General features: G+C 39.3%; 1 protein-coding gene across 7 annotated transcripts in view; it reads left to right on the top strand.

Annotated features, from left to right (window-relative positions):
* WWC2 (WW and C2 domain containing 2) overlaps positions 1–12,172 on the top strand; it is a 208,875-nt gene that overhangs the window by 120,784 nt on the left and 75,919 nt on the right. The gene's annotated exons all lie outside the window — the stretch shown is intronic.

Genomic DNA, 12,172 nt, shown 5'->3' on the forward strand with positions numbered 1-12,172 from the left:
GTCTCTATGATGACGTGCTAGGAACTTGAAGTAATTAAAATTCATAACCTAGGAGTGCTTTTTTCGAAAACCGTATTCAGACCTTGAGGAAAGTGACTCTGGAACACTTAGTCACATCCATTGATTTCATCGTATTTTCTTTCTTTCTCTCTAAGGATTTTGGTCTCCTTTTCTAGCTTTGACAGGGGCCATCCAGCAAGCAAATTGATATATACTTGAAAAGAAATCCTTTATTGACACTGTGCTGTTGGGGAGAGGCTTCGTTTCTTCTCACCCAGATGAACTACCGTCTCAGCCTCTCTGGCCCTGACCTTCAATCTCCTCCCTCTTAACTCAAAAACATTCTTACATCCGTAATGCTGATGGCAATTTATAAAATGAAATGCAGTTAACTTCTTTTATGAGAAAATATGTAGTCACAGGCAGACAGGAAAATGATAATTCGTAAGTGATCAATTTTAAATGATTCTGTAAAGCCCGGAAACTCATTCTCGCATTTTTGAAAGGCCGTGGGAGTTCAGGTTTGTGAAACTGTATGTGATAAAGATACTACAATGCATGTATTCAAACTAGTACTTATATTCTGATACTTTTTCTTGATACTTGCACAATAAGCACATTGACCTAATGTGTTCACATAAATAAATAGCATATTTATACTATATGCATTTTGTAATCTTCAGCATTTTCATGTGCATGTTTATTTCTAGAGTTGAGAGCAGGAGACATGGTACTAACCGTTTCTACTTTATCAGAGAACCGGAATCAGAGAGCTCCTTCAAGGCGTAGGAAAATAGAGTTTCATGATTTGAGGTTAGCCAATCGGACACCAGATTTAGATCTTGTGCCTTTAGAGAGAGAAAGGAAGATTGAGGAGATAGGTCCAAAAGGGAGATATTTTGTAGGCTGTTGGAAACATACAAATCTCTTTTATCTTTTAATACATATACATTTTTAATGTTTGTTTTTATTTTGGAGAGAGAGAGAGTGAGTGCACTAGCAGGGGAAGAGCAGAGAGAGAAGGAGACAGAGAATCTGAAGCTGTCGTCACAAAGCCCGACGCGGGGCTCGAACCCACAAACCGTGAGATCATGACCTGAGCCAAAGTCGGGCGCTCAAGCGACTGAGCCACCAAGGCGCCCCTCCCACAAATCTCCTTTAAAAGCTCGAAATGGCTCAAATTATGGAAAGAGCCTAAATGTTTATCAACTGATGAATGGATAAAGAAATTGTGGTTTATATACACAATGGAGTACTACGTGGCAATGAGAAAGAATGAAATATGGCCCTTTGTAGCAACAGGTATGGAACTGGAGAGTGTGATGCTAAGAGAAAGACAGATACCATATGGTTTCACTCTTATGTGGATCCTGAGAAACTTAACAGAAACCCATGGGGGAGGGGAAGGAAAAAAAAAAAAGGTTAGAGTGGAAGAGAGCCAAAGCATAAGAGACTCTTAAAAACTGAGAACAAACTGAGGGTTGATGGGGGGTGGGAGGGAGGGGAGGGTGGGTGATGGGTATCGAGGAGGGCACCGTTTGGGATGAGCACTGGGTGTTGTATGGAAACCAATTTGACAATAAGCTTCATATATTGAAAAAAATAAAATAAAATGCAAAAGAAAAAAAAAAAGCTCGAAGTGGCTCGTTACAGCCCAGGAAGGATTAGCTGCTATAGGAATTGGCTTCTAACAGCTGACAATTAAAGAACTGGACAAAATCTATAAAACAGCTGCTCTCAGACACTGGATAACAGGCAGTTGAGCACTGTAATCTCTTACCGAAGTGAAACCGAATAGGTGAGCCCTGAGATCACACCATCTCCAGTGGAGGGAGAAGGTCTAAAACATCGTCTACTTGTGTGCTGGAGCTGAAGAAACAGAAGAATAAAGTTCAGCGAGGTGGAAGCGTCTGGAATTTGTGGGGAATCCTAGCGAGGAAGGAGCTACAGAGAGAGAAGGAACAAGAAAAAGCTCTGGAGCCTTCCAGTGTGATCTCCTCAAATCTCTGAGTGCTAAGCATGGTATAAAATACGACAAGAATGGGGAAGGAAAGCAGTAGGGCAAACAATTCTCAGAGCTCGTAGGGCTCGCAATAGTTTGTGTTCTATGAGCCAGAATGGAGAGACCTCATACGCCTTGGGGCAGTAGAAAGAGAGCTCAGTAGTGGGACCACATTAGTCTAAGACTAAAGGCTGCTCTGCAGCTGCCCTAACAAAAACCACAAGCGAGCCTTGAACAGATCACGTTTCTTTAAAACAGTTTAACTCTGTGCTGGACTAAAGCCCAGCACTCTTTAAAAGAATACATCAGAATTCAGCACCAATGGTGTACAATTCACAGTGGCCAACATCTAGTCGAAAATTTCCAGGCACGTTGGGAAATGAGAGTAGTGAGGAGAGGCAGAAGGAAGGGCCCCCGAAGGGGCATGAGGAAGCTTTCAGGCGAATGATGGATATATTCTTTATCTTGATTATGTTGGTGGTTTTGTGGGTATATACAGGTCAGCACTTATCAAAGTGTATTGTTTAAACACACTCACTTTATTATATGCCGGTTATACACCAATGAAGCTGTTAAACATTGCCAACCAAAGAAGCAAGAAAATATGACTTGTGAGAAAAACAAGAAGTGACAGCTGTTATTTAATTAGCAAGCAAACATGTTAAAATATATTATACAAATTGTTCAACAATGTAGAGGAAAATAGGAGAGAAATAAAAATATAAAAAAGATCAAAATAGAAGTTTTGTAGATTAAAAATACAATCTCAGAAGTGAAAATGACACTAGTTGAGAAGAACCTATATGCTAAGTAAGATCAGTGAATTTGAAGACACTTGACCTGTTAACTATCCAAAATGAATTACACAGATGAAAAAAGCCTGAGAAAACTTTAACAGCGCATTAGTTTCCTCTGATACAATCTTACATGGCCTGATGTATATGTTAGAGCCCCCGCTAAAGAGCCAGGACGAAGAAATCACAAAAAATACTTAAAGAAATTAAAACTATAAATCCGTAGGTACTCCAAAGCAGAATAAAAACAGAGATCACACCAAGGTATATTATAATTAAATTGCTGAAAATCAGTGATAAGGAAAAAAAAATCGTAAAAGCAACCATAGAAATTAAACACGTTACATGCAGTGGAACATTAAACACATTAGGTACAGTGGAACAAAGATAATCAGAACAGACTGCTCATCAGAAACTATGCAAGCTACAAGACAGTAGAGTGATATCTTAATACTAAAAGAAAAAATGTCAACCTCGATTGCTACACTTAATGAAGATACCTTTCAAAACTGAAGGCAAAAACAAACAACCCACTTCAAAAATGGGCCCGGGACTTAAGAGACACGTGTCCCAAGAAGAGACGCAAATGTTCCATAAGCATATGAAGAGATGATCAACACTGCTATTCATTAGGGAAATGCAGATCAAAGCCACATGGAGATATCACCTCACACCATTAGGAGGTTTTGGTTTTTGTTTCTAAAGTGGAAAATAAACCAGTATTGCTGAGGATGTGGAGAAATTGGAATGCTTGTGCATTGCTGGTGGGGATGGAAAATGGTCCAGCCACTGTGGAAGACAGTATACCAGTTGCTCAGAAACAGAATTGCCATGTGAAATAGCAGTTCTGCTTCTAGGAGTACCCAAGCAGATTCTTGTACACCCGTGGCCATAGTGACATTATTCACAATAGCTGAAAGGTAGAAACAACCTGTATTAGTCAGAGTTTTCCAGAGAAACAAAACTAAGTGTGTGTGTGCATGTGCGTGTGCGTGTGTGTGTGTGTGTGTGTGTGAAAGAGATTTATTATAAGAATTGGTTCACATGATTGTGGAGACTGGCAAATCCAAATCTGAGTTTTCCAGAGAAATAAAACTAAGTGTGTGTGCGTGCGTGTGTGTGTGTGTGTGTGTGTGTGTGTGTGTGTGAAAGAGATTTATTAATAAGAATTGGTTCACATGATTGTGGAGACTGGCAAATCCAAATCTGCAGTGGAGACGGGCCAAAGATGTGGTTCCTATGCAAAGCTTACAGGTGGAGACCCAAGAGAGCCACTGGTACACATGAAGTCTGAAGGCAGTCTCTTGGAGAATTCCCTCTTACTTGGGGAAGCTCATCTTTTTGTTCTAATCAAGTCTTCAGCTGATTGGATGAGGCCCACCCACGTTATAGAGGTAAAGCTGCATACTCAGTTCATTAATTTAAATGTTAATGTCACTCAAAAACATTCTCCATGTTGACACACAAAATTAGCCACTACACAACTTGTGTATCCATCAGCAGATGAATGGCTAAACAAAATACGGTGTGTGTGTATGTTTGTGTGTGTGTGTTATTCAGCCTTAAAAAGGAATGAAATTCTGATACATATTATAACATGAATTAATTTTGAAAATATGATGCCTAGTGAAATAAACCAGACACAAAACAATACAGTGATCATTCCCCTTATGTGAGGTGCCTAGAATAGGCAAATTCAAAGGAAGAATAGTTGTTAGCAGGGAGTGGGGGAGGGAAGAATGGGAAGTTAGTGTTTAATGGGTACAGAGTTTCAGTTTGGGATGATGAAGATATTCTGGAGATGACTGGTGATGATGGTTGCCCTTAATACCGCTACATTGTACACTTAAACATGGTTAAAAGGTCGGGGCGCCTGGGTGGCTCGGTCAGGTGAGTGTCGGACTTCGGCTCAGGTCATGATCTTGCAGTACATGGGTTCGAGTCCTGTGTTGGACTCTGTGCTGACAGCTCAGAGCCTGGATCCTGCTTCAGATTCTGTGTCTCCCTCTCTCTCTGCCCCTCCCCTGCTAGTGCTCTCTCTCTCTCTCTCTCTCTCTCTCTCTCTCTCTCTCTCAATATTAAAAACATTAAAAAATAAAAATAAATACAAATAAAAATGGTTAAAAGGTGAATTTCATCATATGTATATTTTACCACAAAAATTATGTAAGAGAAGGTAAGATAAAGAATCTCTTCAGACACAAATTCTGTGAGAATTGATTGCCTTTAGAACTGTAATATACTAAATGCTAAAGGGAATTTCTTCAAGTAGGGAGAGAACAATACCATATGGAAATTTGGATCTCTATAAAGTAATGAAAAATGTAGGCAATAGTAAATAAGTGTGTGACTAGAAGACTTTTTAGTAATTTAAAGTCTTTTTAAATATATTTGCTTATTTAAACAAACATAATAAAAATACGTGATGGGGTTTATGAAATATTTAGAAGCAAAATACAGGATATCGCAAAGGTTGGGGGAAAAGAAACTGATAGTGTCACAAGGCACGTAAGAAATATAATACCATTTGCAGGTAGCCTGTATATTTTATACACTAAAGCAGGAGTGGCCAAAACTTTTTTTATAAATATCCAAATAGTAAAAAATTAGATTTTGAGAAATGTTAAGCAAAATTATAAGGTATCCTCTTTGATTTCCTGTTTTTCCACCTTCCCTGGTGATAGTATATACTCTACGTCATCTCCAAGCTAAATATGGTGGATCTTACTTTCATGATTAAGTTATGTTATATGGCATATTTAACTTAAAAACAGGAAGATCATCCTGGTGGGCTGGAAAGAATGGCATGAGCCCTTTAAAAACAGAACATTTCTAAAGGGAGACAGAGAGAGAGAGAAACAGACTCTTAACTGTAGAGAACAAACACGGTTACCAGAGAGGAGATGGGGGGGGCGGGGCAGGCGGATGGAGGGAATAGGGGATAGGGATTAAAGAGTACACATATCATGATGAAATAAAGTAAAATGATAAAATTTAAAAAACAGAGCATTTCTGTAGCTGGTTATAGAGAAGGAAGTCAGATGTTCAAAATACAATAGGCATTTAATGCACCATTTCTGTATTCAGGATGGAGGAACCCACAGGGAAAGGACCTGAAAGTGACATTTGCTGATAGCCAGTGAGGAAACTTACTCTCAGTCCTTTATGGAGCCATGGGAATTAAATTCAGCCAATAGCAAGAATGTAATTAGGACTGAATTTTTCCCCAGAGCTTCCATATGTGAGAACTCAGCCTGGTTGACACCTCAATTTCAGTTTTGTGATACTTTGAACAGAGAACTCACAAGCTAGACCTTGCTTGAGCTATTAAATGAGTGTAATTTTAAGCAGCCAATTTTGTGGTAATTTGTTCTGCAGCAACAGAAAACTGATAGAGAAGGCCACATACAGTCTCTGCCCTAGGTTTTCTTTTCAGTTTTGGGGGAAATTATTAAAAACATGAAAACCATGGTTAAGTCATGAGCCATAAAAAATTAGGCCACAGGGTGTGTTTGACCCACAAGCTGTCATTTGCTGATCTCTGCCCTAGAATAACCACTGAGAAAATATAGATATTTTAGAGTTATTACTAATAGTGGAAATAAAATGGAATCATAAAAAAGTTAGTTACTCCAAAACGAGGAAGGAATAGAGGTAGAAAGGATAAAAGAATATATGTGACAAGTAGAAAACAAATATAGTAGATTTAAACCCAACTGTATCAATAATCACACTAAATGTAAATGGTGTACACTCTCCAATTAAAAGGCAGAAATGATCAGAATGGTTAAAATAAGACCCAACTTTATGATGGCTGCAAAAGAGCTATTTTAAATATGAGGGCCCAGGTAAGTTAAAAATGAAAGGAATGAAAAATATCTACCATGAAAATGGAAATACAAAGAAAGTTGCAGTTGCCATATTAACATCAAAGTCAACTTTAGAACAGAATAGTATTACCAAGGATTTTATACTAATAAATCCGTTCATCAAAGGACATAAATATGTGTGCACATAACCCTAAAGATGTATACACATAACAGAGCTTCAACTGGGTTTCAATATACTCATAATTGTATACCTTTAGCCACAATCTAATTTTAGAACATTTTGGTTTCCCCCAAAAGGAACCCTGTGCTTATTAGCAGTTCCTACCCATTTCCCAGACCTTTCTTCTCCACCCACAAGCCCAAGCAACAACTAATTTATTTTCTGTCTCCAGATTTATCCATTCTGAACATTTCACATAAATGGAATCATATACTATATGGTCTTTGTGACTGGGTTCTTACACTTAGCATAATGTTTTCAACGTTCATCCATGTTGTAGCATATATTAGTACTTAATTCCTTTTTATTGCTGGATAATGTTCCATTGTACAGATATGCCAGTTTCATCTATTCATTCATTAATTGGTGTTTATTTGGGTTGTTTCCACTTTCTGGCTATTATGAATAGTATGAACACTACTACACAAGTGTTTCGTGAACATATGTTTTCATTTTCCTTGGGTAAATACCTGTGAGTGGAATTGCTGGGCCATATGGCAATTTACTGGCTTATTTTAATTACTTATAGGGATCTAGCATTGACCTTTTGTATTTTTATCTAATATGTGTATCTTGGGGTAATATGTTTCATAAATATATCGTACAGTTTTTTCCAGTGGCTTTTGTTTCATTTTCTTTTTATTGTTGTTAAAGTTTGACTTATATGTATACACACACACACATACACACACACACATATACATACACATATATTGTATTCAGTCATCTTGTTTCTGATGATAGAATCCTTGTATTAGTTATCACAAATGGCTCCAACAGCATCTGGGATTGTTTTCTTTATTCTTTTTTTTTTTACATATATATATCATATATATATACATATATATATATGTATACACACACACATATGGAGAGAGAGAGAGAGAGAGAGAGAGAGAGAGAGAGAGAGAGAATCTTAAACAGGCTCCATGCTCAGGACAGAGCCCGACTCAGGGCTTAATCCCACAACCCTGGGATCATGACCTAAGCCAAAATCAAGTTGGACACTCAACTGACAGAGCCACCCAGGCACCCCTGTTTTCCTCTATCCTTTAGTAAAGTCAAAAAATTGTTTATTATTGATCCTTTATCTATCTGGAGCTGATTTCTCATTTTCTTTAAAGGTAACTTGAGATGAGGCAGGGTGGTGAAGGATACTTAGTGAGGTGCAAGCAATTGTGAAGAGAAAGATTTCTAGAAGGAGCAAGTTGACAGTTGCCCTTTGTTGGTTTGCTAAAGGAGCTCTCGGCAAGACAGTAGAGAAAGTGGTGAAAAGGGAAGGTAGTCATTAGTAAAATGCCATTTTGCTCATTATAGTTTTAATGGTGCAAGGTTCACTTTTAGGGCAGATGTATGAAACCTGCCTGTCTTGTGATCCTTCCAGGGTTCACAGATTTCCGGAATTTACTTTTCTTTCAGTGTCATCTTCTTTCTCCTTCTTTTAAAATAAAACTTATTATACCAGGATTGTAAGAAACGATAAGAAACTGTGATTTCCAGTCATACTCATCACGTTTAATCACAGTATCTTCCTGGTTTTCAGAAATAACTTCGAAATCAATTTAAAAAGTCAGTTGCTTTAGTGTAGTCAGTGTAGAAAGCAGGAAATGTGTAAAAGCCATGGGTCTTTTGCCTCCAATTTGATACTCTGTGTTGTGAGATTTGATTCCTTAGAAGTAAGTCTATGAAATTAGATGGTTGGCTATGGCAGAAAGTTGAGTATGTAAGAGAAAAAAACATAGGCCCTAAGGCTTGTGGACTGTTCGTGTGTTCAGTTTGGTGGGGATATAAGAATAATGAAGTTTCTAAGGTAAATAAGGGCCATAGGTTTTATTTGGGTCATTTTCCAAAACTCTAGTTTGTCTTTTGTATTAGCAAAATGTATTACCGTGCCATCAATAGCTAACACTTGTATAATTACAGTTCGTTTTAAAACCCATCTCCTGGGTTCCGGATCGTTCTCCACTCTTTGGTAGCAGTGTAACCTTCAGCACATTACTTACTTCTTCTTTTTTTGGTTTGAGAGTCCTCACCTATAAAATAAGAATTAAAACTATCTATAGAGTAGTTATGAGGATTTAAAATCGGCATTTATATTTAGCACAATGCCTGGAATACATAAAGTCCCCCTGAATTGTAGCTCTCGTCATTGCTTCCCTACATTGTGCTAAATTTCCAAGTTAGCGTTAGCTTCGTCCTTTAGCTGTGATTGAAGGACGTTGGTGTTTACATTCCATGTCTTACCTTGAGGGTGAGCTGGACAATGAAAGAGTAGACACTGTGATCCTCTAGTAGTTAAGGATGTCCAAAGGTTCTCGGAGAAGAAGGGCTGTTGAACTAGTTCAGACCATATTTTTAAAACCAAACATAATTGGAAATGATGTTTGATTGGAAATAATCCCTGTTTTCACTTGTCATTATGACAGGATCAGGCTTTTTCATAGGTTACAATATAAAATGCAACACTGAGACTCTGAGGTAAGAATCCTTTAGGTAATTCACTAAGAGGACACCCCCCCCCTCCGCGCCCCAAGATGAAAACAGTGGCTTAGAGCCAACTTTAGGGAAAATTAATAATGCAGAATGAAAGAAAGCACAGCTTAACTTCCTCTATCCTGGTCACTCGACGACGTACGATAAAATCTCACATCACTTAAACAGAAGAGTCTGAAAGGTCAAAAGGTAACTTTAGATTTTGAATGAAAAGTTTTGAAAGAAATGAAAACGAGTGGGTCGAGTGGGTCATCGCAGTCCAAATGAGTTTAAGTGGAATGCTATTTTATGTCCATGAGATATGCTCATTGTTTTAATTTGGTTGTTCTAAGTGGGTTCCACATCACCATTGTTTGTATCAACGGTGTCTTCAAAGGTAAAGTCAGGCCTCAGCCAAGCTATTTGAGTTGCTCTTGATGTTTGGATTAACTCTGGTTGTTGTTGTTTTAAAATAAAAATGTTACAGTCTTTGGTAAACAGCTCTTTAGAGTGCTGTCAGAAGCAGAAGTTCATGTGGAAAGAGCTATTGATTGCTGATGGCTTTTTTGACATGATAATAATCGAATCAACTGGAAAGTCTTGAGGATCTGCTGTGAATGAGCTCCTTGCTGGTGATGAATATTCAAGCACTTTCAAATATCCAGCTCCAAAGTCCCCTGCTTCTGAGGACAGCCACAAGTACTCCTGTTCTTTGGATTCTGGTAGCATTGTTTGCACCTCTCTTTGTAGTTCTAAATTGGGCCTTGCAACATCATTATTTGTTTTTTCCTTTTCCCTAATAAAATGGAAGTGCCGTGGGACACAGACTGTTAGCCATTCAGATAAGCTCCACAGGTAATTTATCAACAGATGAATTATTGAATATCCATAATGCCCAAAGCCCTGTGCCTTAGGTATACAAACAGGAGACTTACACAACTCTTGTCCTTGTCATTTTATTCTGCATAGTGCCTCGTCTCCTCCTTGACTTTTTTTCTCTCCTTTTCCGAGATGCCCTCTTTTCCCTCCAACTTCTCTTGCCACGACCTCACAGTGCGTTTTGTTCCTTCCTCGAGTAGACTTCTGAGTGATGGAGGTGCCTGAGGCGTGTTCCTGAACTCTTCTGTTTTCAATACGCACTCTCTCTAGGGGATCTCATTAATTCTCATGCATTTAAAGTATCATCTTTATGTCAGTGACTTTCAATTTTATGTCTCTGGTCCAGACACTTCTGAACATCAAGCCTCCATATTCTAATCGCCTTTGAAGTTTCATGGGTATCGGAAAATTAAACGTCTTAAAAAACACCCTCGGTCCTACCCCAGGATCTGGTCCCACCCTCCAGGGAGGCACCTTCGTGCACCCACCTGGCAAGTAAAACTCCTGGCAGTGATCTTGGGCACATCGTCTCTTTCACCCTGCACATGAGTCCGTCACCAAGTCCTGTTGAGTCTGCCTCCCAATATATTCTTCCTCTGGGCTCTACTCTCTATACACTGCTCAAAGGCCAGCCCACGGTGCAGGTAGAACGGCCCCTTTTGGCCCCGCTGGTCCAATCACTTGAGTCATCACGGCGGTTTCTTAAAAATCATAAAGCAGATCATGCTCTAAAATTCCTCCTCAGCTCTCATTGTTCTTAAGGTTTAGAAATCTTCCCCATAGCTTCACGACTCTACAATAAGGCTTTCATTTCCAGTCCCATCTCATGCTACGCAACACTTCCGTAATTCAGCAAATGGTAACATCCTTTAAATCCCAAATTTGCCAAGTACCCTCCTCCCACAGTTTAGGGTTTGTCCGTGAGCCCTACCTTTTGAGGACCCCCTTTACCAAACGAAGCCCCACCGACCCACTCTGCTTAACCGGCCTTTCCACACACAGGCTCCATCCAGCTTCTCACTAAATCAGGTCCCATCGTTCTTTTTTATCCTGAAGTATCCTGAACCCTTCCTTTATGTCCCCGTGGTAATTGGTAAGACTTAGGTCGTTAGATGATTATTTGCCCAACGTCTGGCTCCCCTGTTGTTCTGTAGGACCCATGAAGGCAAAGGTCTCGTCTGCTTTAGTCACACTTCAGACCCAGTACCTGACATGGTGGAAAGTCGGTAAATATTTGTGGAACGGATAGACCGAATAGGAAATAATAGTTCAAAAGCGCGTGGAAATACTGTGTAACAGAATGTGCTTAAAACTTAAGGCTATAATACGGAAATAAATTTGACAGCCCCGTGAAGACCTTTAGTTTGTGATGAAACCAGGCTTCTGCTCTTTTTTTTGACCTATTACATCTTAGCATTGTCATTACCAAGAATATATGGGACCACAGGAAAAAAAAATATATCTTGTATCAGTTTGATGGCAAATGTTTATCGATCACACATTTTTTGTCGTTGTCGTTTTATTTCTCATGGTGCCTGGTACTTTTCTAGAAGTTTGGGATCTAGCTGGTGCGATATATGTCCCCTGGGGGACAGACAGTAAGCAAGAACACAGAAAATGTCAGTGCTTGAGAAATACCATGAACTAAATAAACCAGAGTGATGGCATGGGTGGGATGGTTAGAGAAGTCCTATTTGAGTGAAAAGGCGACCTGGGAGCTGAGGCCTGAGTGACAAGAGTCAAGCCTTCCAGCCGGAGGGAACAGCATGTGGCAGAAGTACATGTGGAAAGAGCTATTGATTGCTGAGGCAGGTACTGCCTGTTGTGTTTGAGAAATGGAGCGATGGCCAGTGGTCCCGGAGCGGAGAGAAGAGCAGAGAAGGAGGAGTACACGCTTTTGGGGGTAGAGAAGCCGGGGTTTCAAGTTCTGACTCTCCCCTTCCTGGTTATCGATCACAACAAAATGGAGGCCATC

This window comes from Panthera leo, chromosome B1 (genome assembly GCF_018350215.1).
Source record: "Panthera leo isolate Ple1 chromosome B1, P.leo_Ple1_pat1.1, whole genome shotgun sequence".
In the NCBI taxonomy this organism is placed as follows: Eukaryota; Metazoa; Chordata; class Mammalia; order Carnivora; family Felidae; genus Panthera; species Panthera leo.